The sequence below is a fragment of the Meles meles genome, chromosome 10 (assembly GCF_922984935.1).
Source record: "Meles meles chromosome 10, mMelMel3.1 paternal haplotype, whole genome shotgun sequence".
Lineage (NCBI taxonomy): Eukaryota > Metazoa > Chordata > Mammalia > Carnivora > Mustelidae > Meles > Meles meles.
The window spans coordinates 63902380-63928455 of record NC_060075.1 but is presented as its reverse complement, the minus strand read 5'-3'; the positions used below and the strand labels follow the sequence as shown (position 1 = coordinate 63928455).

General features: G+C 36.7%; 1 protein-coding gene across 3 annotated transcripts in view; it reads right to left on the bottom strand.

The window, feature by feature from the left end:
* The window catches only part of THSD7A (thrombospondin type 1 domain containing 7A), a 458712-nt gene that overhangs the window by 115803 nt on the left and 316833 nt on the right, over nucleotides 1-26076 (bottom strand). The gene's annotated exons all lie outside the window — the stretch shown is intronic.

Sequence of the window (26076 nt, the reverse complement as noted above, 5' to 3'; positions counted from 1 at the left end):
TTTCACAGAAATAGAACTAACAATCCTAAAATTTGTATGGAACCACAGAGGACGATGAATAGCTAAAGCAATCTTGAGAACAAAGTTGGAGGTATGGGGCTCCCTGGTTGCAAACTGTATCCAGAGCTAAAATAATCAAAACAATATGATATTGGTATAAAAACAGACATGTAGATCAATGGAAGAGAACAGAGACCCCTGAAATAGGCTCACACATATATGGTCAACTCGTTTACAACAAAATGGGGAAGGAAAGTTTTTTTCAATCTTGTTGGGAAAACTGGATAGCCACATATGAAAGAATGAAATTAGACTACTTTCTTATATCCTATACAAACATTGACTCAAAATGGATTAAAAACTTCAGTGTAAGATCTGAAACCATAAAACTCCTAGAAGAAAACATAATTGGTCAGCTTCTTGATAGTGTTCTTGACAATAATTTTCTGGATAGGACTTCATTTTCCAAAGAAGACAGAGAGATGGCTAACAGATGCATGAAAAGATGCTCAACATCACTCATCATCAGGGAAATACAATTCAAAACCACAAAGAAATTATCTCCTTGCAACAGTCAGAATGGTTAAAATCTTAAAGGCAAGAAATAACAAGTGTGGAGAAAAAGGAACCCTCATGCACTGTTGTGGTGAATGTAAATTGGTATAGCCACTGTGGAAACAGCATGGAGATTCCTCAAAAAAAAAAAAAGGACCTCTATATGATGCAGTATTTCCACTACTGGGAATTTAACCAAAACAAGAATACTAATTTAAAAAGACATATGCACGCTTATATTCACTGGAGCATTATATGCAATAGCCAAGACATGGAAACAACCTAAGTGTTCACTGACAGGCGAATGGGTAAAGAAGATGCGGTACATGAAACAATGGAAATATTAGTCAGTGACAACAGAGTAAGATCTTGTCATATGCAACAACATGGGTAGACCTTAAGGACATTATACTAAGTGACATTAGTCAGACAGAGAAAGACAGATACCGCATGATTTCACTTACATAAGACTCTAAAAACAAAATAAATACATTTTAAAAAGTCCCCACAAAAAAAACACCAAGCTCAACAATACAGAGAACAGATTGGTGGCTGCCAGAGAAGAGGGGTATGGGATGGGCAAAATGGGCAAAAGGGGTCCAAATGTATAAATTTCTAGTTAGAAAATAAATAAGTCATGGGAATGTAATTATAGCAGGATTCCAATTAATAATATTATATTGTATATTTGAAAGCTGCTGAGAGCATAAATCTTAAAAGTTCTCATGACAAGAAAAAGATTTTTAACTATGTATAAGATGAATGGTATCTAGACATATAGTCCTGTTTCACAGTGTATACAAATATCCCATCATTATGTTGTATAACTGAAACTAATATGTTACATGTCAACTATTTCCTTAGTTACAAAAAAAAACTCTAAACACCCACATCACATATTCTAACATCTCCATCATATCACATAATTACCATCTCTCTCTCTCTTTCTCTCTCTTTTTTTGGTGAGAATATGTAAGACCTACTCTCTCAGCAATTCACCCAGATAGACTGCTTGTAATCATAATGGTTATGATTACAGAATTTATAGATTATAGATTATAGAAACTTCTAACTGAAACTTCGTACCTTTTGTCTAATAACCCTTTATTTCCTCCACCCCCACTTTCTAGTAACCACCGTTCCATTCTCTGTTTCTACAAGTTCAGCTTCTTTAGATTCCACATGTAAGTGAGATCATACAGTATTTGTCTTTCTCTGTCTTACTTCACTTAACATAATGATAACACCATGGGGGTAATCATATTGCAATATGTAAGTGAATCAAATAAATACCTTGTATACTGTAAAGTTACAAAATGCTATATGTCAATTATATATGGACATAGTAGGAGGGGAAAAAAAAGATCTCCAAATGATTCTGACACATCCAGTGTGTAGGAGGTTTTCTCTCTACTTATTTCTGATTAAATTCCAATATGTTGGAAGAAACAGTTAATGGAACCAAATTCTCATAGTCTTATTTGTGACTAGAATTTATATGCACATATTTAATTAAAACGAAATAATTTTGGCCCATTGTACCATCTTGATTTATCTCAAAACACTCTTTTTGTTGTTCATCTTGAGCCTTGGTTGAAGAAATGATTTAGGTATTTTAAGGAGAGATAAGTAAATCAGAGTGGGAGAATTTAGACTTCATAGTCTTCTATGAACAAAACAGTGAAGTTTTATTTATTTATTTATTTATTTATTTGTCAGAGAGAGAGAGAGAGAGAGAGAGAGCAAGCACATGCAGACAGAGTGGCAGGCAGAGACAGAGAGAGAAGCAGGCTCCCTGTTAAGCAAGGAGTCGGATGTGGGACTCGATCTCAGGACGCTGGGATCATGACCTGAGCCGAAGGCAGCCACTTAACCAACTGAGCCACCCAGGCATCCCCAAAACAGTGAAGTTTTATAGTAGTGGGTTCCTAAGAGGGACTTTTGGGGGTAATATCTTCTAGTTAATAATGTTCTTTGATGAGTGTTAGGAGGATTATTTAATCACGAATTAATAAAATACAACTGTGTGAAGAACACACACACAAATCGGCACATACATAAATATAATTTGATACAAAATGTAAAAGCAAGAATAGGTGTACATTAGTGGGAATGTTGCTCTTACAGGAGACAGTAAATATTTTCTAAAATTGGAAAGTAATTAGATTAGGCCAAAGATACACAGTTTTCTCATGTAACTATGGTGTTCCTGTTCAGTTGATCAGATAATGGCACACTGATTTTTAAAGACAAATCAATTGGTCAACGCCATCTGTTCAGATGGGTGGGTTAGTTCTTGTACCTCGTGCTTGTGAATGTTTGTTAAATATTATAAATAAATTCCCTGGGTACAATCAATGACTGATTTACAAGTCCTGTCCTCTTAAATTTCAGTGTTCTCTTGTAACGTAAAAGAAGACAAGTAAAAAAAAATAACCTCTCCCCATATTTGAACTCAAGAGTCTTAAACCTCTTCTCAGTCTAAAACTACTTACAAGTGCACATCAAGGTAAGCTGACCTAACATATTTCTTTGATGGTCCTTTTTGTTTAAAAATATATAATAATTCCACACTGATTGTTATATCCTGGATTTAAAAAAGGAAACATCTTTAAGTACCTATTGTGTACCAAGCAAACGATTATCATAGCAACTCAAGAGGTGAATATTTTTTTAAAATCATATTTGCAGCATATGAAATAGAGAATCAAATGGCTCTCTCTCCCTTCTTGCTCCAAGTCATCTGCTTCTTAGTGGCAGAAGCAGGATTTCAAGCCCATATTCCTAGACTTCAAAGCTCATGTTCTCTCCATTATAACATGATGTATTTCAGGCACAAGCATCTGGCAGGTACTTGATTAAAAACCAGTAAAATAAGTAAGCTTGCATTTTACCTACATCTATGTTTTCCAAAGATTTCCACAAGGTTTTCCAAAACACACTTTTTTTTTCGGTCTTTTAGAACATAATCTACTCTCTTTTTTTTTTTTTTTTAAAGATTTTATTTCTTAATTTGACAGAGAGAGATCACAAGTAGATAGAGAGGCAGGCAGAGAGAGAGGGAGGGAAGCAGGGAAGCAGGCACCCTGCTGAGCAGAGAGCCTGATACGGGACTCGATCCCAGGACCCTGGATCATGACCTGAGCCGAAGGCAGCGGCTTAACCCACTGAGCCACCCAGGCGCCCCAAACATAATCTACTCTTAAAGCACACCAGTTGTGTGTAGCAGATCTATAGTCTGCAAGTTATCAATAGTATATATTTGGGAAAGGGAATAACAGTAAAGAGAAAAGTTTTCAGAAATGGGTATTTAATTTCTTCGGGGGTTTATTCTTCTATGTAGTGTAATTGTTTGTGTCATTTCAGCAATGCATTTATGAGCAACTTGACCTTTGATACATTTTTCAAGTTTGTAGCTTGATAAATTGCCAGAAACATTACATTCAGGAAGAGAGTTAAAAAATAAAACAACCAAGATAACTCTGGCTTATAAAACAATGCTTTTTCAGATGAAATTTTATTGGATTTTTTTTTTTTTTACTCTGAATTCATTTTGATTTCTTTTGAACACCCTCCATGTGTATGCTGCTTTACCTTGTACCTACATAATCTGTGGCTCAGAACATATACTAGGCAATAACTAGGTAAGTAAGCTTTAGGGAGGCATTGGCCCTAAACACTCATAAAAATAAATGTTAAAAATAATAACTGAAAAAGCAAGAAAACAAAGAAAAGAAATAAATAGCACTTATGCATGTGAACTCTTTGCTAGAAATCAGCTTGAGGACTAGGGAAACTAGGATCACAATCACTTAGAAACCAGCAGCTCTTTTAGTCCCCAGTTCTCCAGGAGCTGCTACACAGTATCAATGAAGACAGCATAAAAATCAATTTGAATCCTACCTATTGTGGATCTGTATCTTCTACCATTGTAGGCCAAGATAATGCTCTCTAGAAGCCATTAAAAAAATATCAAAACCACTATTGAATTAGAGAAATCTTAAAAAGTGCTTGGCTTATGTGTACCTCCGAAAGATGGAACGGAGGCTGCCTATTTGATCAAACAAGGAGAAGAGATGCAGAATGAATTCCACAGCTAATGTGCTAAGACTTTTGAAGTCTCTACCCTGAGGGTACGAATAATAATCTACTGTGCTTGGGTTTGGATGGACTTACAAAGCCGGGGGGGAAATGGATGAGATGAAATAGACAGAATCAAAATAATAGGGGATTTGGGGAGTTCAGATTTTCAGACAGGGTAAGTTACTGGGAAATCAGTGCAAAGAATAACAAAAGACACCCAAACAGGAGCATCTTGTCAGCTATTCTTCTAAGATCATAAATTTTTCAAGTGATAAAATTCTACAATGAGTCAGAAGTAGAAAGAAACGCTACGCTCTTATGTGAATATCACACTTCTGATTTTCAGTCTAAAAAACATGAACATAAAATCACAATCTGGAACTGATAATTGCTGACATTTAGGAGCATTGCTGTTTTTTAGGCACCGCTTTACAGGTTTTAACTGATGTGATTCTCCAGCAATCCTACGAGGTAGATGTGATTACTATACCCACATTCCAGAGAAGGCAATTAAGGCATGGAAGTTGAGTAATGTGGCAAAGGTTACACTGTGCTGCCTTTCTTACTAGTGGGAGGGACCTGACTGATTTAACTACTCTTTTGTGTGATTCTCCATTAGAACACTGTTCTGTGCATATGATCAGAGCACTGTGGAAAGCACAGCTGTGGGGGAGATCTGGTCTAAAGATAAGGAAATGAGTCCCACAGAAAAGACAAGACTCACCCAAGTCAACTGCAAGTTAACCATAGAGCTGGGTTTCTAGGATTCATCCAAGGACCAATGGAGCTGCTGTCTAGGGATGCAAAAATCTGTCATTTTCTCGTGCATAAGGCGATTAGAGAGATGACAGATATTACCTCACAGCATTGTGCTCAATTATCTGATGCACCAAGAAAACACAAATAAACTATACACTTCTTCCAAGGGTCAGATACCTGTGCTAGGTTAACTGCTTATAATAGCCTTGAGAAGCACAGAGTATTATCTCATTTTTACAAGTAAAGAAACAATATGGGTCAAATAAAAAAGCAGGAAATCTCACTAAAATATACATCAAATTACAAACATACAATGGAATTTTTCTTAAAAACAACACAAAGCCAAGAAATTCAGCCAGTCAAGAGTTTAACTGAAGTCTACAACTTGGGGGTGGAAAAGATACCATGTTATAGGCCTTGTAACAATCCTTGAAATCGGTAAAAATAAAGGGACTTAAGCTACAATTGTGAGACTACATGGCAGAAGACAGCAGAGGTGCCATGAATCCAGAAATTAAGTATCCAAAATAAACAATTTTAAAAAAATATTTTATTTATTTATTTGACCGAGAGAGAGAGAGAGAGAGAGAGAGAGAGCATAAGTAAGCAGAGTGGCAGGCAGAGGGAGAGAAAGAAGCAGGCTCTCTTCTGAGCAGAGAGCCCAATGCAGGGCTCCATCCCAGGACCCTAGAATCATGACCTGGGCCGAAGGCAGATGCTCAACCAACTGAGCCACCCAGGCGCCTCCCAAAATAAACAATTTTAAGGTGTACATATCTGCTGAGATAGGCAAGATGGTTCAGTATATCTCCTCAGTTTAAAAATAATAGTATTGAGGGGCACCTGCAAGGCTCAGTCGGTTAAGCATCTGGTCATGATCCCAGGGTCCTGGATCAAGTCAAGTCAAGCACAGGGTTCCTTGCTCAGCAGGGAGGCTGTTCCTCCCTCCCTCACTTCCTTCCTCCTTCCTCACTCCCCCTGCTTGAGCACTCTCTCTCTGACAAATAAGTTAAAAAAAAAATCTTAAAAAAAATAAAATTAAATTAATGGTATTGTTAATAAATCGCCCCATTCCATTCATCAGGAGACATTAGAAAGAAGGTGATTCCCAAGAATGCAGTTCAAACAAATTCCGTGCCCAATCCAGCATTGTTTCAAAATTAGCAGCATCCTTTTGGTAAATGCATCTTTGTAGTGTGATGTGCTTTCAATAATTTTTAATACTTACTTGCATCTTCTACTCAGAAAATGTTTACCTTTGTTTTATGTGGGAGGCCAAGAGTCAGACTGTCACAGAAGCAGGTATGTTTCCGAACTCCTGACTGGGGGCCCTCCAGGCTCATTTGGTTCAATGGGCAGCTAAGTAGATTTGATGGGCATATAATTGCTTAGGAAAAGTCTTGAATTTATGAAGCTTTAGAGGATAACAAAATTCAATTATGCTTTGAAAGGAAGTAGAATTGAGTATCTTCAATACCAGAGGATTAAAATACTTTGATAAAAGGGAATAATAATTAAAATTCTGGGGCTTATTCGTCAGTTACCCTAATTCTTCTCTTTAAATTGTCTTACAAATAAATGGTCACTAATTCCAAACATCCATTTCTAATATTTGATATGAGAGTCTAATTTCCTTTTGCCTTTTCAATTTAAAGTAGCAATGATTTAAGTATTCAAAAGAACTCAGCTACAGTTTGCATATTTGGAAACTAACATTACATTGTAAAAGAAATTTTTTCTTTCTTTCTTTTTTTTTCCAATTCAAAAGACTTGAGTAGAAGACTTACAGGGCAGAAGGCAAAGTTTTCCTCGCACTTGAGGAAACAAGAAGCTCTGCCATGGATAGAAGTCTCAAAATTAAAAGTGGGTAATCTGAACATACATTTATAGCAAAAAATTAAATACACTAGATAATTTATAAAATAAAAAGGCTTAATGTCTGATTCTTGGTTTGGGCTCAGGTCATGATCTCTGGGTCCTGAGACTGGGCCCCTCATAGGGCTCTGCGCTCAGCCAGTGGGGAACTGGCTTGCCCCTCTCCCTCTGTTCCTTCCCCTGCTCGCTCACTCTCTCTCTTTCTCATAAATAAATAAAATCTAAAAAAATAATAATAAAAAATGGAAAGACTTAAGATTCAGGGAGAATTGTCTTTTCCCATCAGATTTTAAAAAACCAGGAATTTATAGAACACTGGAATAGTTAGTGAATTGGGTTATGGAAAATTTTGCATCTTTAAAAGTGAAGTAATGGGCACCTGGGTGGCTCAGCCGTTAAAGGTCTGCCTTCGGCTCAGGTCATGATCCCAGAGTCCTGGGATCGAGCCCCAAAGGGTTCTCTGCTGAGCAGGAAGCCTGCTTCTCCCTCTCCCACTCTCCCTGCATATGTTTCCTCTCTTGCTGTGTCTCTCTCTGTCAAATAAATAAAAATAAAAGCTTAAAAAAAAGTGAAGTAAGGATTCAGAATAATTAGGAAATCAAGCATGCTAAATGAATGCCATTTGTGCAATTATTGCATTAATAGGATGTGCATTACAGCTTCAGAGTCATCTATCTGTGGGACCTATGATCTAGTTTCTTCTCCTTTGGTAGTGACTTGGCTTGATGAAATTCTAGAATTACAGGACAGAGAATCTAAGTGTGCTTTACAAAAAGTACCTGTTTTTAAAAGTACCTCTGAAACAAACTAAATAAAATTTTATGAGAACAGTACAGACATAAGAAGGTCCTGGAGCGAAGGCACAGTTCCTGAAGCAGGGCTAAAGCAGAGATAGCAGTATGTAAAAATAATTTAACTTCCCCCAGAGGCACTATAAAATCCAAATGTTTCGATGTTTTGATTTAAAAAATTTTTTTTCTATGAACTAGTTATTTTCTTAGCACAGAGAATGCATGTTACTGCTAATTATAAGGACTCTGCTTGATTTATGTGGTTATAAATTGCATTTGGCTCATTTGTATCCTGATTATGTCATTACTGATTTGGCTCCCTTCTAGGTTCCAGCTTCTACTGTTGCTCTTCTCCACTCAGCAGCTGGAACAATCCTTTTAAAACATAATTCAGATTACATTATTCCTCTATTGAAATCTTCCAGTGGCTTCCCATTAACATGGAACTCTTCCCCAACTCCCAAAAGGCCCTCCATGATCTCGTTCTTGGCTCCCTCTATGCTTTCTCTGCTGGCTCTCTCTGCTTCAGCCATATTGGCCTTTGTGATCCATACTCCTGAAACACTCTCTCCTGACTGGGCCCTTCCTCTGAATATAATACTTTTCTCTCTGATACTTTCTTTGCTCCTTCATGACAAGTCTCTGACCCTTCTCTGAGAAAGGCCTTGTCTGACCATTCTGACAAAAATACTCTTCTCCCCACGCATAGCTCTCCATCACTATACCTTCTTTGTTTTGTTTTCAGATTCTTTTTATGATTGTTAACATACATTGATGCATTATATCTTTTGTTTATGTTCTGTCTCTCTCCTTTAGAATGCAATACTACCAAGTCAGGGATATTACCTGTTTCCCCTCTCACTGCTGTATCCCCAAGGATCAAAAAAGGATTGGGCACAAAGTACAAGCTTATTAAATATTTGCTGAGTACACATATAACTATGATACCTAGACACAAGGCAGTTATAATAAAGAATAAAAAGACAACCTAATTAAAAAACTAAGAAATTTTAAATTTTAATAATTAAAAAATTATTTTTCAAAAAAATATGCAAATAGACAAGAGGACGAAGATGATGATGGGGAAGGGGAGGAAGAAGGGGGGAGGAAAGGAATAGGCATTGCTGAGGCTGTGGATACACTAACTGCTGGAAGGAATGCAAAATGGTACAGTCTGTGCAAACTCCACAAAACTATGCAAAACAGTCTGGCTACTCCTCAAAGAGTTAAACTAGAACTAGTATATGGCCCAGCAATTCCACTCCTTGGTATATTCTCAAGAGAATAGAGAACATACACCCACACAAAAACTTGCACACTAATGTTCACAGCAGCACTATTCACAACAGTCAGGTGGAAACATCTCAAATATCCATCAGCAGGTGAGTGGGGGATGGGGAATATTACTCGTACATTAAAAAAGGAACGAAGTACTAACACATGCTGCAATGAAGATGAATCTTGAAAATATCATGCTAAGTGAAAGAAGCCACACACAGGTCACACGTTGTATGATTCCACTCATAGAAATATCCAGAATAGGTAAACCCATAGAGAGAGAAGGCATATTGGTGGTTACCATGGGCTAGGCAGGGGGCGGGGTTTGGGGGATAGACAAAGAAATAGGGAGCTCCCGCTTAATGGCTCCAAGGTATTCTTTTGGGGTGAAGAAAACTTTTAGAGCTAGGCAGAAATGGTGGTTGCACAACGCTGTGAATGTACTAAATTCCACTAATTTATATATTTTTAAATATTTACTTTCACATTATGTGCATTGCACCTCAACTTCACAAAATGATATTTATTTTATTTTTTTAAAGATTTCATTTATTTGTCAGAGAGAGAGAATGCAAAGGGGACTGGCAGGTGGAAGGAGAAACAGGCTCCCTGCTGAGCAAGGCGAGAGACGCCGATGGGATCTTATGACAGAGAACACTACCTGTGATGATCTATATATATCAAACACAAAAATTTTAAACAGGTCAACAGTATAATTATTTAGTAACATTTAAAAATACTAAATGTACTTAAAATAAGTTACTCACTTTCTCCTTTCAAGAATATTATTACACCCTTTAGAAGAATATAGGGACATAGGGCTTAGACCACATGGAGGCTCAGAAACTAATACTTACTAACATTTGCAGGGGAACTAAGCCTTCAGAACTGTTACTCCATCCTAACTTACCAGGAAGGAGGCTTTCATGCATTCTTGAACAAGACACCAGCTGCTTCATATTTATATTCATTTAAAACTGTTTTCTTTTGCTTTGAATGACAAAAAAAAAGGTGATAAATGAATTTGTAGAAACACTACTGATAGAGAAAAGCTTTTGCATATAATCAAGAATCACATCAGAAAGCCCATTAGAAAATATTAAAACACATGGCTTCAACTGAAAATGGAAAAATGTTGCCATGATTTTAGTTTCTGTTCTAATAATGGGATTTGCTTGCTGGACTCTAGATCAGCTCCTATCATCGCTTCTTGGCCTTTTGGCTAAGATCAAGTGTAGATCAGCTCCTATCAGCCTCCGAACATTATAGTTAGTTGCTGGGCATGCAATATTTTAACTTAATGTCCACAACTCCAACAAGACTGGTATTGAGTAATCGCAGGAGAGGATGATGGCAAGTTGATTTTATTTTTCAACCTGTTATTTAGTTAATATATCTCTGGTTGACCTCTCACAATTTCTACTTCACTTTACACTATGCACATCTACCTTTAGCTGAAAAGAGAGAATTCCTCTTTGACCCTGTAAATGTTCAAGGCAGATAATTTAATAATTCAGAGCGCCACAAATAAGCATAAATAGCAACAATCAAATGTGATGTACCTACTTAATATGAAAATTTCATTCACTATCTATGATCACAAAACAGTAACATATTGCTGTTGCACTGAGCTGGATTTATTGCCACACACTTAGTTACAGTTACAAACAAAGCCTCAAGGATCTTATCCATGATTTTTAAATTTTTTTTTAAGAGACAAATAAACCGAGCTTGGGATGAGATAAAAGACTTGTCCAGTGTGGGGCGCCTGGGTGGCTCAGTGGGTTAAAGCCTCTGCCTTCAGCTCAGGTCATGATCCCAGGGTTCTGGAATCGAGCCCTGCATCGGGCTCTGCTCCGCAGAGAGCCTACTTCCTCCTCTCTCTCTGCCTGCCTCTCTGCCTAGTTGTGATTTCTCTCTGTCAAATAAATAAAATATTAAAAAAAAAAGACTTGTCCAGTGTTTTACAGTAAGTACCAGAATAAGGATTAGAATTCAGTTCTCTGTAATTATATTTAAGTAACCTTTCTAATACATCTCTGGTGAAGACTTGCATGCATGATATCTTGGTTGTACTATCCAGGGAGAATATCTTACAAGGAACTGAGAAAAAAGAAGGAATACTGCTTTGGCTGAACTGAGACTTTAAAACTGTGACTGACCAAACCCCATTAAAAGGTTATGAAAATATTTCAAGTAGCAGTATCAATCATGACTGAAGAGTATACTATTAGTGAATAAATAACAGATGAAAATTGTTTAAACTATATAAATGCGAGAAATTTTGGTTGTGGTCATCTTTTTTAAAGTTATTTGTCAATTCCCCTTCTTAAGGATTTCTAGGGGCTACTGTTGCTATGCATTTTTATTTTAGGCTCTATTTTAGCTAAAATAAAGTTTAATATCTAATCAGCAATTTAGGAAACCTACTGAAAAGAAATTCAAATCCAAAAGTTAAGCTGACTGCACTCATAAAATATATACCTAACATAAAATATACTCATAAAGTCAGAAATTTTAAACTATGCATGGACCCATTTCTTGAAATAGGAAAGGCAGAATCCAAGATAAGTATGGAGGTTAATTACGCCGGTTAACGTTCCTGAACCCTAGAAATGACTCTGTGAGAACTGATTCCTGACTCCAGATGCTCTGCCAGAAGAGAAATTACTAAAGTGTGCTTTGCTGATGTAACAGAGCTGCCCAACCCATCTTCCCATAGAATGAAGCTTCCACCGGTGAGTCAACCTTGCTGGTGTGCAGAGATGACCTTGTCTAGATGCTCAGGCCAATGTCTGGCTTCAGTTAAAATTGCTATAAATAATATTTTGGCTTTAAATTCTTAATTGTCTGCAAAACTTGTTTTTCTTAAGAAAAAGTAGGCTATTTACTGACAATATAAATCTCCATATAATGATTTATTCTTTATAGGACAGATTAGCAAGCAGAATGAAAAGAGCATCTTTGAAAGATTAAATATTCATTTTTAATTGAAAATCAGCCTATACTTAAGTAATTCCATGTATATTTAATAATGAAATTGGATCAGGGGATATGCTGCTTATTGTTCTGTAATCTCATTAGCACTTTGATAAGACGAGGACATATGTATCTTTATTTACATTGCTGTTTTCTATCAGAATTGTAGTAATGGTCATGTAGATAAAGCCTGTCTGTGATGCAAAGGGATAGGAGAAAGCAACAGTATGTTTTCCCCCATCCCAATAATTATTTTTAAATGTAAAATATATTGCCATCTGTCACATTCATAGAGTCATCAGTTTGAGGAGGACAAGGTAAGAATATTTCCATATTAAAAAAATCAGAAAACAACACTTCAAAACCTACTTATACTGAGATAGTAAAAAAAGATATTTTCCCTCCTGAAACACAGCTATGTCATTAAAAATAGATGCATGGAATATAACAAGTACAGGCCGTAAAGTAAAAAATAAGCACAAGAGAATCAGATAAGAGAAAAAAAAGAAAATCGCAACATACTTAAAAGATTTTGGAGTGAGCTTTTGATTACTATTTTACCTCAAGTCCTTTTCGGGGCCTTCTATCCATCCGAGCTGTCAACAACTACACTATTTTAAATACAACTTTGTAAATGTCTTGCATAGAAAGCACATTTTAAAGATGCATACACTGAAACATAGAGAAGAAAATCTTATAGTTGGTTTATTTTTCTGAATCTTTATGAAAACAGACCGACATATCATTTCTATATGCTAATCTACATACTTCCCATCCAGAATCAGGTGCTCTTCAGGGAAATTCAACATTTATAACTGAAGAACCAAGAGACTATTCAGATTCACAGATCCTTCTGGATCACCCCATGGAGGACACTGGGATAGGAGCTCTAAGAGCCACAGGCAGGCAGGAATAGACACAGTGCTCGGGAGACAGCATGGAGAGGTGAAAAGAAAACTGACTTCAGACCACAGGGACCTGCATGCAAATCCAAGCTTGACCGCTCGCTGGATGTGCCATCTTGGCCATGATATCTACTCAGAGCCGATGAGGCACTCTGCTCAGAGTCTAGAACACAGCTTCTTAAGCCATATTAGTGTCCATCTGCCTCTTGCTTTCCTCACATAGTCTACCTTCTTACAACTTGCGTTGGAGAGGCAGACATACGCACGACTAAAAGCAATGCAAGGGGAGCATCATACAAGCCATTATAGGGATACAAAGAAATCACAAATGGAATCCCAGGGGAAAGCATGTGGTTCTAACTGGATAGAGTAAGGAAAATTGTGTCAGTTGCTCAAGTGGACTTGTGAGAAATGAGTAGAATTTCAGTACAAAGAGATTGGTAGGAGAGCGTATCCTAAGCTGATGGGGAAGCACGAGAGTGCATTTAGGACTGAATGTTTTGGTAACCGCCAAGCATCATTCATGAATGTGCTGGCACTGTTTTAGGTACAGTAGGTGCACCAGTGAAGAGGATAAGACAAACATTCTTTTTCTGAAAAGTGAATCAATCAATTATCCTAATAGAAGCAAGGAAGAGGAAGTAGAAAAAAAACCCCACAAAAATACGTATCAGATGTTTTCCTCTGAAATTGTATTACACAAGACATATTCACCATATCTGTGCTATGTACTCAGAACTATGTTGTGGGAAATTTAAAGCCAATTAAATATGACTTGTGGTTTCCAGAAACACACAATCAAGGCCAATGAACAAAATAAACTCACGTGAAATAGTAAACCACGCTTTGCAGCACTGACTATAAATGAAATCACAGTTAAGAACGGCAGAGGACGTAGGAACGTATTTAATTCACAGGTATTCTCTGAAGTTTCCATTTTTACTGTTCACTAATATAGACTTCCTGAGGAATCTGTTTACCAAATCTGAATACGCCCCAGGGTTTTACTAAGATCTCTTCTCCCCAGTGAGGATAAATCCTTCTTAGGCTTTGAAGTTAGGCAGATCTGAATTTGAATCCTTTACTTCCATTTTCCAGCAAGAAGACTCATTTTTCAAAACATTTTGGTTTTACTCCTAATATTTTTATTGAAACAGACATACAACATCCTCAAAAAAAAATACTCTATCATTATGACAAAGCAAACATCTGGGATCATCCTCCAGATCACAAAATACCTCTACCCCCTCGTGACCTTGCCAACTATTTCCCCTTCTTTCCTTCTTCTTCTTCTTCTTCTTTTTTTTTTTTTAAGATTTTATTTATTTATTTGACAGAGAGAGATAGCATAGCAGGGGGAGTGGCAGAGGGAGAGGGAGAAGCAGGCTCACTGATGAGGGAGCCTGACACGGGACTCAGTCCCAGGACCCCAGGATCATGATCTGAGCTGAAGGCAAATGCTTAATGACTGAGCCACTTAGGCGCCCCAAGGAAGCACTACCATGATTTTTGGCTCAGTCTTTTAGTTTTGCTTGGTTTTGAAAGTCATATGAATAAGTTACTAACATTCTTTACATATTTTCATGTGTTTATACATACATCTCTTTTTGGTATATACTTGGGGGTGGGATTCCTAGTCACTGGTGTTGTGTGTGTTCTTTTTGGCTAAGTAATGGGCAAACTACCACTTTTCTCCAGCTGTATTTGAGAATTCTCTTGCTCTCTATCTTCACTAACTGTTGGTATTGTCTAACCTTTTAATTTTAGCCATTCTGGTAACTGTTTGGTGGTATATCATTTTGGTTTTAGTTAGAATTTCCCAGTTACTAGTCAGAGTTATGTTTTAATATATTTATTGGCTTAGGGTGTCTCTTTTGGAAAAAAAAAATCTGTTCAAGTCTCCTGACCTTTTTTTCCTACTGATATGACTATGTTTTTCTTATGCATTTTTCTAATTGAATTGCAGTGGTTCTTTATATATTCTGAATACAAAAGCTTTGTCAGCAAATGTGTTCTCTCATTCTTTCCCTTGCCTTTCCGTGATTATAATGCTTTGTGATTAATAGAATTTACTGGCTTTAGCTTATGAATCTTTTTTCCTTCGTATGTTGTTAAAGACAACTTTATACCAGCTTATAAAGTTAATTTCCTACATTATCTCCTAGATTAGAAACTGTATTGTTTTATCTTTTATCTTTTGATTTATAATCCAGTTGCAATTGATTTATGTGTATTGCTTGAGAGAAGGATCAAGTTTCTTTTTTTCTTGTTATCCCATTGATCTGGTATCATTTATTGAAAAAAAAAATGATCTCCATCCATGCTTTGCCAGTTTTATCATACATTGTGTCCACAAACATGTGGTTCTCTTGTTCAACTGACCTAATCCCATACCTTGTCACAATACCACTATGTCTTACTTAGGTTAATGAAAAGTCTTGCTCTCCTATACAGCATATATTTCCAGCTTTCTGTTTTGAGAGTGTATTGCTTATTCTTGGCCCTCTGAGTTTCCATAGGAATTTCAGACTTGCTCTAGATTTCCTACTGAAGGGTGACTAAACAAGTAAACAGGCTGTAATTTTTATTACAATCTTATAGTTGCTGGATATGTTTAATATACAAACTGACTTGATTTGATAATTAATATGAGTGGTGATAATGTACCTTCTTCATTGTTATTTATAGGAGGGAAAGGTTTAATATTTCACCATTAAATATGATGTATATGTTTTTATTATATAATTATGAAGTTAAGGAGTTTCCTTTTATGCCTAGATATTACAGGGTTTTTTATTTTTTTAAACATGAATGAAAGTTAAATTTTATCAAATATTTTTCCTGAGTCTATTGAGATAATTGTATGATTTTTTTTTTCATCCACTGTGTAATTAGTTAAATCAACTGTTTAATTTTTGAATGATAAACTGACCTCATATTCTTGGAAATGGACATCTGGTTAGTAGGTATTATCCTTTTTATGTATAATTGGATATTATTTGCTAATTTTTACTTAGAAATTTTGTACCTAATTTTGATACATAATTTTGACTTAACTTTGGTATTAATATTATGTTTGGTACCATTAAATAACTCAGGAAATGTTCATCATTTTTGATTCTCTCAAAAATTTTTTATAAGATTGGCATTGTTTTTTTCCTTAATATTTTGGCAGTATTTACTAGTAAAGCCATCTGGGTCTGTGGTTTTCCTTATGGGAAGATATTTATTTTGGATTCAGTTTTGGTGAGTTGTATTTTTCTGGGACTCTGTTCATCTAAATTTTAAAGTGTATCAGCATGAAATCATTTATCATATCCTTTTACTATTTTTTGATGTCTAGGATCTATAATGATGTCCCACTTTTCACCCTGAAACCAGTAATCTGTGCTTTCATTTCTTTTTCTTCATTAATCTCCATATGGGTTTATAAATGCTCTTAGTTCCTTCAGAAAACCACATTTGTGTTCATCTACCCTCTCCAGTGTATGCTTTCTTGTCTTCATAAATTTTTTGCTCTTTAAATTTTTTTCCTTCCTATTATTTTGAGTTTATATTTCTATTTTATTTATTTATTTAGAGAACATGAGGTAGGGGAGGGGCAGGGAGAGAGAGAGAGAGAAAGAATCTCAAGCAGGGTCCATGCCCAGCAGTGGAGCCCAATGTGAGGCTTGATCTCACAACCCTGAGATCACGACCTGAGCAAAATCAAGAGTCGGAGGCTTAACCGACCGAGCCATGACAGCACCCCTCTATTTTATTTTTTTAAGTGAATGGGAGGGATACTTAGTTCACTGATTTTTTCAGTATTCTTTACTTCTAATATATTTGTATTTAAGATTACATATTTCTCTCTACACATGGCTTTAGCTGCATCTCATAAGTTTTGACATATTATAAATCAATTCAAAATATATACTACTTTCTTTTTGTGTTCCTTGGGAAATGATTTCTTAATTTCCACACATACGAAGAATTTATAAAAAATAAAAATTCTAGCTTAATAGTCTCACGATTAGAAAACATACTCTAGGGGCACCTGGGTGGCTCTGTTGTTAAGCATCTGCCTTTAGCTCGAGTCATGATCCCCAGGTCCTGGGGTTGAGCCCCACATTGGGCTCCCTGCTTGGCCAGAAGCCTGCTTCTCCTTCTCCCACTCCCCCTGCTGTGTTTCCTCTCTGGCCATGTCTCTGTCAAATAAATAAATAAAATCTTAAAAAAAAATCAGGGTTAATTAAAAGAAAAAAAAAACAAAGAAAGAAAGAAAATGTACTCTAGATTTATCTTTTAATATATTGAGACTTGCTTTATGTCCCATGATATTTAAAGACTGCACATTCATTGAAAAGAGTACTCTGCAATTGTTGTAGTATTCTTTTAGTTCAAATTTATTAATTGTGCTTTTCAAATCCTTGTTATCCTTACTGAATTTTCTCAGTTTTTGAGAACAGTCTATTAAAATCTCATATAATATTTATCCTGTAATCCTGGACAACATAATCCAATTTTCATGACTGAAGTGATCTGAAGCTAGGCTTTAGAATCTCTGTGCATTGGTCTATATTTCATTTATCCTTCTGCTTTATCACAGGGTAGAGCGCTTCGAAGGTCCCACACCAGAAACAGATGAGTTTACTAAGGACTTCCTTGTTTAGTGGGCCCTGGATTCTAATTTTTGTCTCTACAGCACTCTGAAACTATTAAAATCTCTGTGAATCTTCTCAGCCTTCTCTTCCGGAGTTGCAGATGTCCCCACAGCTACAACTATCCAAATATCAGACTTGTATTTTGGTCATTCTTCTCTCAGATCTTTGACTGTCATTCTTTACTACCTTCTTGGCTCCCCAGTGCTTTCAAATGTTCTGCAAATGTCTCTTTCCCCAGCCTCTTTAGAAATACCATTAGTCCTAATGATTACTCTTCTGCTACCCATGGGGAGTGTTGCTAGGTATGACATTAGTAAGCCGCCTTAACCTGAGTCTTGGTTCACTTTTCTATGCAACAGAAATATATTATTACCTTTAAAATTTTCTAGGGCTTACTTTGCATAACGTAGTCATTCAGACGAGAATTATACTTGGCTTCAACTATACTTTCTTTACTGAGAGATCTGTTCTAGTCTGCTGGCTTCATCTATCATCATACATTTGACAAGTTGTATTTCATTTCCTAATATCTTTTTTTTAAGAATTTATTTATTTATTTGACAGAGAGAGATCACAAGCAGATAGAGAGGCAGGCAGAGAGAGAGAGAGAGGGAAGCAGGCTCCCCGCTGAGCAGAGAGCCCGATGCGGGGCTCGATCCCAACACTCCGAGATCATGACCTGAGCTGAAGGCAGTGGCTTAACCCACTGAGCCACCCAGGCATCCCCTAACATCTCTTTTGATGTTCTATCCTGTACACATCCTTTGCTTTTAACTTGCTTATGCTGCCAGTATTCATACATAGAACAAATCTACCTACATAACTCCTTTTCTCAAAGGCATTTGCTCCCATAAATTTAGATAAATCTCTTCAAGGTAACATTATTTTTTGAGTTACTTAGCCCCCAAATCTTGAAGACGTATTTGAATAAACATTCTACTTGAATTTTTCAGTCACAAAAATCTCATTAGTTCTTAAAACTGTCTCTCATCTATGGGGCACCTGGGTGACTCAGTCAGCTAAGTGTCTGACTCTCGTTTTAGTTCAGGTCATGATCTCAGGGTCCTGCCATCAAGCCCTTCATCAGGCTCCCCACTCAGCAGGGAATCTTCTTCCCCTGTCTCTCCTCTGCCCCTGCCCTCTCTCTCTCCCTCAGCCCCTCCCCCTTTCATGCACACTCTCTGTCTCTCAAATAAATTAATAAATCTTAAAAAAAAAAAAATCTCTCACCTATAATCTTAGTTCCAGTGCATGAGTATTCTGAAACTTAGCCCCGCTGTCTTTGGACTAGTTTAAATGTTTCCTAGCTCTTCTCTTTATTTCCAGATGTCCATGCATTCCTTCTATCCTGCAGTCCTGTCAGTTAATACAGTAGTTTCCACATAACATTTGATAGTTTTACACTTTTCCTCAAAAGGCTTCAACTAAGTCTGGTACATTCAAGGATAAATCACAAGCCATTAGGGGGCATACAACCCTTTCTATAATCTTATGTTATTGACTCTCCCTTCAGATTTATTTCTAAGTGACTTTCAGATGCAATTTCTGTACATATCAGCATATTCAATTCTTCCGGACATATGTGCTCCTGGTCTTTTTGTCTTTACTCACCAACTTAAAGCCCTTTTTTCCTTCTTTCAACTTTTTGGAATCCTTCATACCAAGAAATGCTAAATAAGGGGCGCTGGGTGGCTCAGTCATTAAGAGGCTACCTTTGACTCAGGTCATGATCCCAGGGTCCTGGGACTGAGCCCCATGTCAGGATCCCTGCACAGCAGGAAGCCTGCTTCTCCCTCTCTAGCTCCCCCTGCTTGTGTTCCCTCTTTCTCTGTGTCTCTCTCTATCAAATAAATAAATAAAATCTTAAAAAAAAAAAAGAAATGTTAAATGAATTTGTACCATCTCTGTCAAATCTTCCTGTCCACGTTGCTGAGGACAATCTCTAAGTTCTTCTGAAAATCTGTAACATCTGTGGGGATGCAATGCCGTGCTTTGAAAGGCTGCAGACATTAAGAGTCAAATGCAACTGGATTTTAAACTCTTTTCCAGATGCACAATCTTGAGTAACTTACGAAGTACTTGTCTGCTAAATGGAAGAAGAGTTATACTGTCTCTTCTGGAGAGCAGTTATAAAAATTATACAGGAATGATATAATAGCTGAACACAGTATAAAGAGCCTGGTATGTAATAGCTGTTAAAATAAATGGGAGATATTACCTCTATCATTACTGACTGTATGACTCATATAAAATTAATTAGGTGCTATTTTTATTGTCAATTACCTTTTATGCAAATATTCCATATATGCTACTGGTTTGTAAATTTCTTTAGGATAAGTACCATGCATGTCCCTTTGCATATCTTGCAAATAATAAGTGCTTAAAATTTTTGTTGATTATCTACATATGAGTACATATTTTTAGGAAGAGACTTGATGAGTATTATTTTAGGTTGATAGAAGATGTTACAGTTGTAAAACATCTTCAAGTTTTGGTTTAATGTGACTAGAACCTGAGCCAGTGTAGCTTTCACTTAGGAAGGTAGTCGCTGAAAAGTCTATAAAATCAGTGAACGTATTGATTGTGCTCAACATATTAATTGTGCTCAACAATGTAAAGCTGCCTTCTGTTGAATAATCCAATCAAATGTCATTTGGCACAAGAAAAAAGTAAGTTTGATGACAGACAAATGTCTCAAATGTGGAGGGGAAAATCAATTTTAGTCATGGAAGCAGGGGTATAAATATTCAGACCACAGTCTACAAATACACTTCAGTTTTTATGGGAAATCAGAATGATGACTGTGATCTTTTTTTTTTTAAGCCCACAAATACTGCTCTCCAAAATGTAATCATTTAGAATTTCTGTACTTTTATTAGAGAATTTTCAGAACTTCACCCATCACGATTGGTGATCACGTAAGGAACACTGCGATAATACGCATACTACACACTCAGACATTTCATACATCAGAGCACCCACACACACAGACACACAAATACAGAAAAAGTACCCAACTTGAGCCATCCCATTAGCAATACTTTACAATTACAAAATGTAGGTCACCTTCTAGTCTCTTTGAAATTTAAAGAGTTAAACATGTCAAGTACATATGCATAGCCTTGTCATTTCAAAAAGCTGTGCAGGTGTATTCACTATTCTGAAAAATTCATTTGTAAATTGGCAAGTGTGATCTCTGAGATAGAGCTCTCTAGAGACACTGAAGTTACAAGCATAAACAGTGAGATAGAGCCACATGCTTACAAGTTTTCATAGCACAATGTCTTCATTAGGACTTTGCCTTCAAATGACTGGTTGGGAGGTGGGAGGAAAAGAGGCCAGCCACACACCAGGTACAGGCAGTCACTGCCTTCTGAGTGGTTTACTTTAAAAATTCTAAGGCAGGAGGGGCGCCTGGGTGGCTCAGTGGGTTAAAGCTTCTGCCTTCGGCTCAGGTCATGATCCCGGGGTCCTGGTTTCGAGCCCCACATCAGGCTCTCTGCTTGGCGGGGAGCCTGCTTCTTTCTCTCTCTCTGCCTGCCTCTCTGCCTACCTGTGATCTCTGTCAAATAAATAAATAATATCTTTATACAAAAAAAAAATTCTAAGGCAGGAGCACCTGGGTGGCTCAGTGGGTTAAGCCTCTGCCTTTGGCTCAGGTCATGGTCTCAGGGTTCTGGGATTGAGCCCCACATCCGGCACTCTGCTCAGCAGGGAGCCTGCTTCCCCCCTCTCTCTGCCTGCCTCTCTGCCTCCTTGTGATCTCTCTCTCTGAAATAAATAAAATCTTTTAAAAAAAATTCTAAGGCAAATGTCTAGAAATGGCAATTCTTACATTAATTTTTAAAAAAGATTTATTTATTTTAGAGAGAAAGAGGGTACATGTGCGTGTGCACAGTGGGGAGGGGCAGAAAGGGAGAGAATCTTAACTAGGATCCACGCCCAGGATGGAGCCCGATATGGGGCTTGATCTCACAACCCTGAGATCATGACCTGAGCCAAAATCAAGAGTCCGACGCTTTACTAGCCCTACATTATTCTTATGTTATCTTGTCCCTCCAAAAGTTTTAATATGGTTTGCAACACCTAAGACTTAGCTAATAGTAATTTTTAAAAATGAGAAATGTATTTAGAAAGTAGAGAGAGACACTAGAGAGATGAGGTTAATAGAAGTGTTTGCGTAAATGAAATCCCACACCTTGGTTACAAGTTCTTCATAATCATTTTTAGCAATCTACACAAAGGAGGACTAATTATAAAATTCATCCAAAATTTTCAGGAGATGTAAAATTGTTCTTGATTTTAAAACCAGTGAATCTCTTCCTACAATTTTTTAAAAGGAGGTATTACCTAATTTAATGCATAAATGTTATAATAACTTCAACATGGGTTTTGTGATAGTGCTTTCAATATAGGCACTATTTAGTAAAAAAAAAAATTGAAAAGGCAATTGTACAGAGAAACTCAAAATATATTTTCTGATAAAAAAATATTATACCTAATAATTATTTTCAAAAAAGATTTCATAAGCCCTTCCTGATACAGGGTTGAGTTAGATTTCTGTTATTAGTCTGGAAACTTTCGAGTTTCTAAGCTTCTTTAGCTCCTAAATCCAAGCAAGGTGTGACTGAAATAAAGTAAAGGAAAATTAGGGCTTCATAAAGATTTTGATAATAGGGTCTTCCATGAAACTGTCTGGGAAAAACTTGGCTGGGGAGAGTGTTAAGGAAATGGCACTATTTGCCAGAGTTAGGACATTCATAATGCTGTTATTCTTAGGACAAAATTACTACTATTTAGAAGTCCAATGGGGCGCCTGGGTGGCTCAGTGGTTTAAGCCTCTGCCTTCGGCTCAGGTCATGATCTCAGGGTCCTGGGATCAAGCCCCGCATCGGGCTCTCTGCTCAGTGGGGAGCCTGTTTCTCCCTCTCTCTGCCTGCCTCTCTGCCTACTTGTGACCTCTTTCTCTGTCAAATAAATAAATAAAATATTAAAAAAAAAATAAGAAAAAAAAAAAAGAGAAAAAAAGAAGTCCAAGACTCAGAGCCTGCTTCCCCATTTCCTTTTAAAAGTGCATGTTTCCCCACAGGCCACTAGGCAAATGCCTAGTTGAAGTAGGTCACTTTGCCTAAATAGGAACTAGTAGAAATCAATACTATTTAAAATGTTCTTTGGATAAATATTTCATCATATTGATTTATACCAGTTTTCTTTCACATACTCTCGTGTTTATAGATGACACTGAACACTTATATGCTATATTTCAATATTTTGCTCATTTATCCATGGGCTTTTTTAATTGTTTCTTTAATTTTTGGTTACTATTATATCAGATAATCTGAAGTAAAAATCTCTTGTTGACAGTTAAAAAATAATTTTATTTCAATAAGGACATCCTGCATTATTAAAATAAATTATAAAGACAGGATAAAATAACGATCAGATCAATGGTAAAATACTGAATATAAGAACTATCAAGGTTGTGGAAACAATAATATAAGAGTTCTTTAAAAGTTTCTAATAGCTCATTGCTTTCACTTTTCTCATGGAAAGATATTTTGTCTGGTAATGCTCATTTGGTTTCCACCATAATGTGAAAGTGCTTGGAAAATAAAAATATCAATGTATGGCATACATTAAGTCAAAACCATCGACATGTGCATACAGTTCAGCTGACAACATAGTGTTTAGGGGTACTAACCCCCTCCGCAGTTGAAAATCCACATATAACTTTGACATGTAACTTTTAACTACTAATACCCTACTGTTGACCAGAAAGAAGTCTTATCAATAACATAAGCCACTGCTTAACACATATTTTTGTATATGTATTATAAACCGCACTCTTACAATAATACCTCTTTCTTAAAAGTTTTGGTATTTCTAGGCTATGTGATTTCTCTGCAAGTTTCTTCAAATTGTTACAAACTCCCAACAAATTCTCCAATATATTTGTTTAAAAAAAAAATCCTCATGGGGTGCCTGGGTGGCTCAGTGGATTAAGCCGCTGCCTTCGGCTCAGGTCATGATCTCAGGGTCCTGAGATCGAGCCCCGCGTCGGGCTCTCTGCTCCACAGGGAGCCTGCTTCCTCCTCTCTCTCTGCCTGCCTCTCTGCCTACTTGTGATCTCTCTCTGTCAAATAAATAAAATAAAATATTAAAAAAAAATCCTCATATAAGTGAACCTGCTTATTTTAAGCCCATGTTGTTCAAGGGTCAACTGTATTTTTCTTTTGTTAAACATACCCTGTCCCTTTCAGGATAATCTGCACTAGGTCTAGTAAGGCATTTTATATATTTCTGTAGACTTTGAATGCCAAGGAAATAAAAGAATTATTATAGTTGACAAACTCAGATCAATTCTCTCAATGCCCAAACTACAAAGAAAAGTTACAGGATAACGGTGCTTTGCTAGTAGCAACATAAATTTTAATACAAAGTTAAGTAACTTTTAAATCTTAAGATTTAAAAATATGTAAACATAAAAATATGTAAACATATGTAAAATATGTAACACACCATTTTCAGCTCTACATTGATTTTGTACTTTGGTGACTGGAAAGTTCATGAAGTTCAATACATTATATTAAAAACTACTCAGCTGCAGAGTCATAATAAAAAAATGTAGCTTTCTGCTCTTTCATCTCTAAAAATCATGCTTAGGGACACCTGAGTGGCTTAATTGGTTAAGCAGCTGCCTTCAGCTCAGGTCATGATCCCAGGGTCATGGGATCAAGTCCTGCATCAGTGGGGAGCCTGCTTCTCCCTCTCCCTCTGGCTGCTGCTCCCTTTGCTTGTGCTCTCTGTCAAATAAATAATTAAAATCTTTAAAAAAATATGGCTTAAGTCTTTAGTATATTGACTTCTGCTTTTAGAAATGAAAGACATAGTTACTATGAAATGAAGGTAATACAATCATCATATAACCCCGTCTCTTCCTTTGAGAGTATCGTTGTTCTACGTAACAAAACTCAAATCTCTACCAAGAAAAATAAAGGAAAACTTGGCAAATCATGGAGGATTACACCAAGCTTCTTGGATGGAGAAGATGAATGTGATAAAGAGATCAGGTTTTCTTAAATTCGTTCAAGAATCCCAGAATACCAGTCAAAAAATTACCAAAAAAAAAAAAGTGATTTCTATTTTGGAGAAATGACTAATCACTGAATTTTTAAAAGTTTAAGAAAGAGAAGGAAGAATGGCTTTCCTAAATATTTAAATGATCAGACTATGAAAAAGTAGTTTAGTCCTAGTGAAAGAAAGGAATAGACAAAAATAATAAACGGGAAGATCCATGGACCAGAATATACTGTATAGTCCTACTATGTAAAGGATTAGTAAAACTAATGCATTATTTTCTACACAAAGATATTTTTATAGTTCTCTACTCTTTCTTGCAGTCCTTTTAGGTCTTCTTTGTTGGCTACTTCTTTCTTACTTCTTTAGTAAATGTTGTATATAATTTTTTCTTTAAGAATCCACATCTGGGGGGCACCTGGATGGCTCAATGGGTTAAGCCTCTGCCTTCAGCTCAGGTCATGGCCTCAGGGTCCTGGGATCAAGCTCCGCATCAGGCTCTCTGCTCAGCAGGGAGCTTCTCCTCCCACCCCTCCATCCACCTCCCCCACCCCCCCACCCCCCCCACCCCCGCGCCTACCTGTGATCTCTGTCTGTCAATTAAATAAATAAATAAAATCTTAAAAAGAAAAAAGAAGACTCCACATTTGAGATAATAATCCTTACGGTACATTACTAGAAGTGGTATAAACAAACATATTTGAGGTTTAGAATATCACTGTTAAACAACATTCTATAGACACAATGATTTATAGTTTCTCTCCTAAGAGTTTTACTTCATGAGACTGGGTGCCCTTTCTATTGACTTTACAACACACGGGGGAAAAAGATGTTGTCTCACCAATTTGCATCTTTTTGTAGCAGTGTTTACATGAATTGGTTCCTGGTTTTATGGTGGAGCTCACAATCTAGCCCTAAGGAAAGGCTGAAAGCCTGTGTAGTGGAGGGCTCTAGAAGGGCACCTCCCACCTTACATTCTAGATAATGACAGTCTGCCTACAGAACTTCCCAGAATAGGCTGGGGCTCCTAGATTTGTGCCATATTGCCCATTCCTAGTATAAGAGTGCTCATGATCTTCTAGACCACTCAGCTAGAGCAGATTTAAGACATATACTGTTTTATAAAAA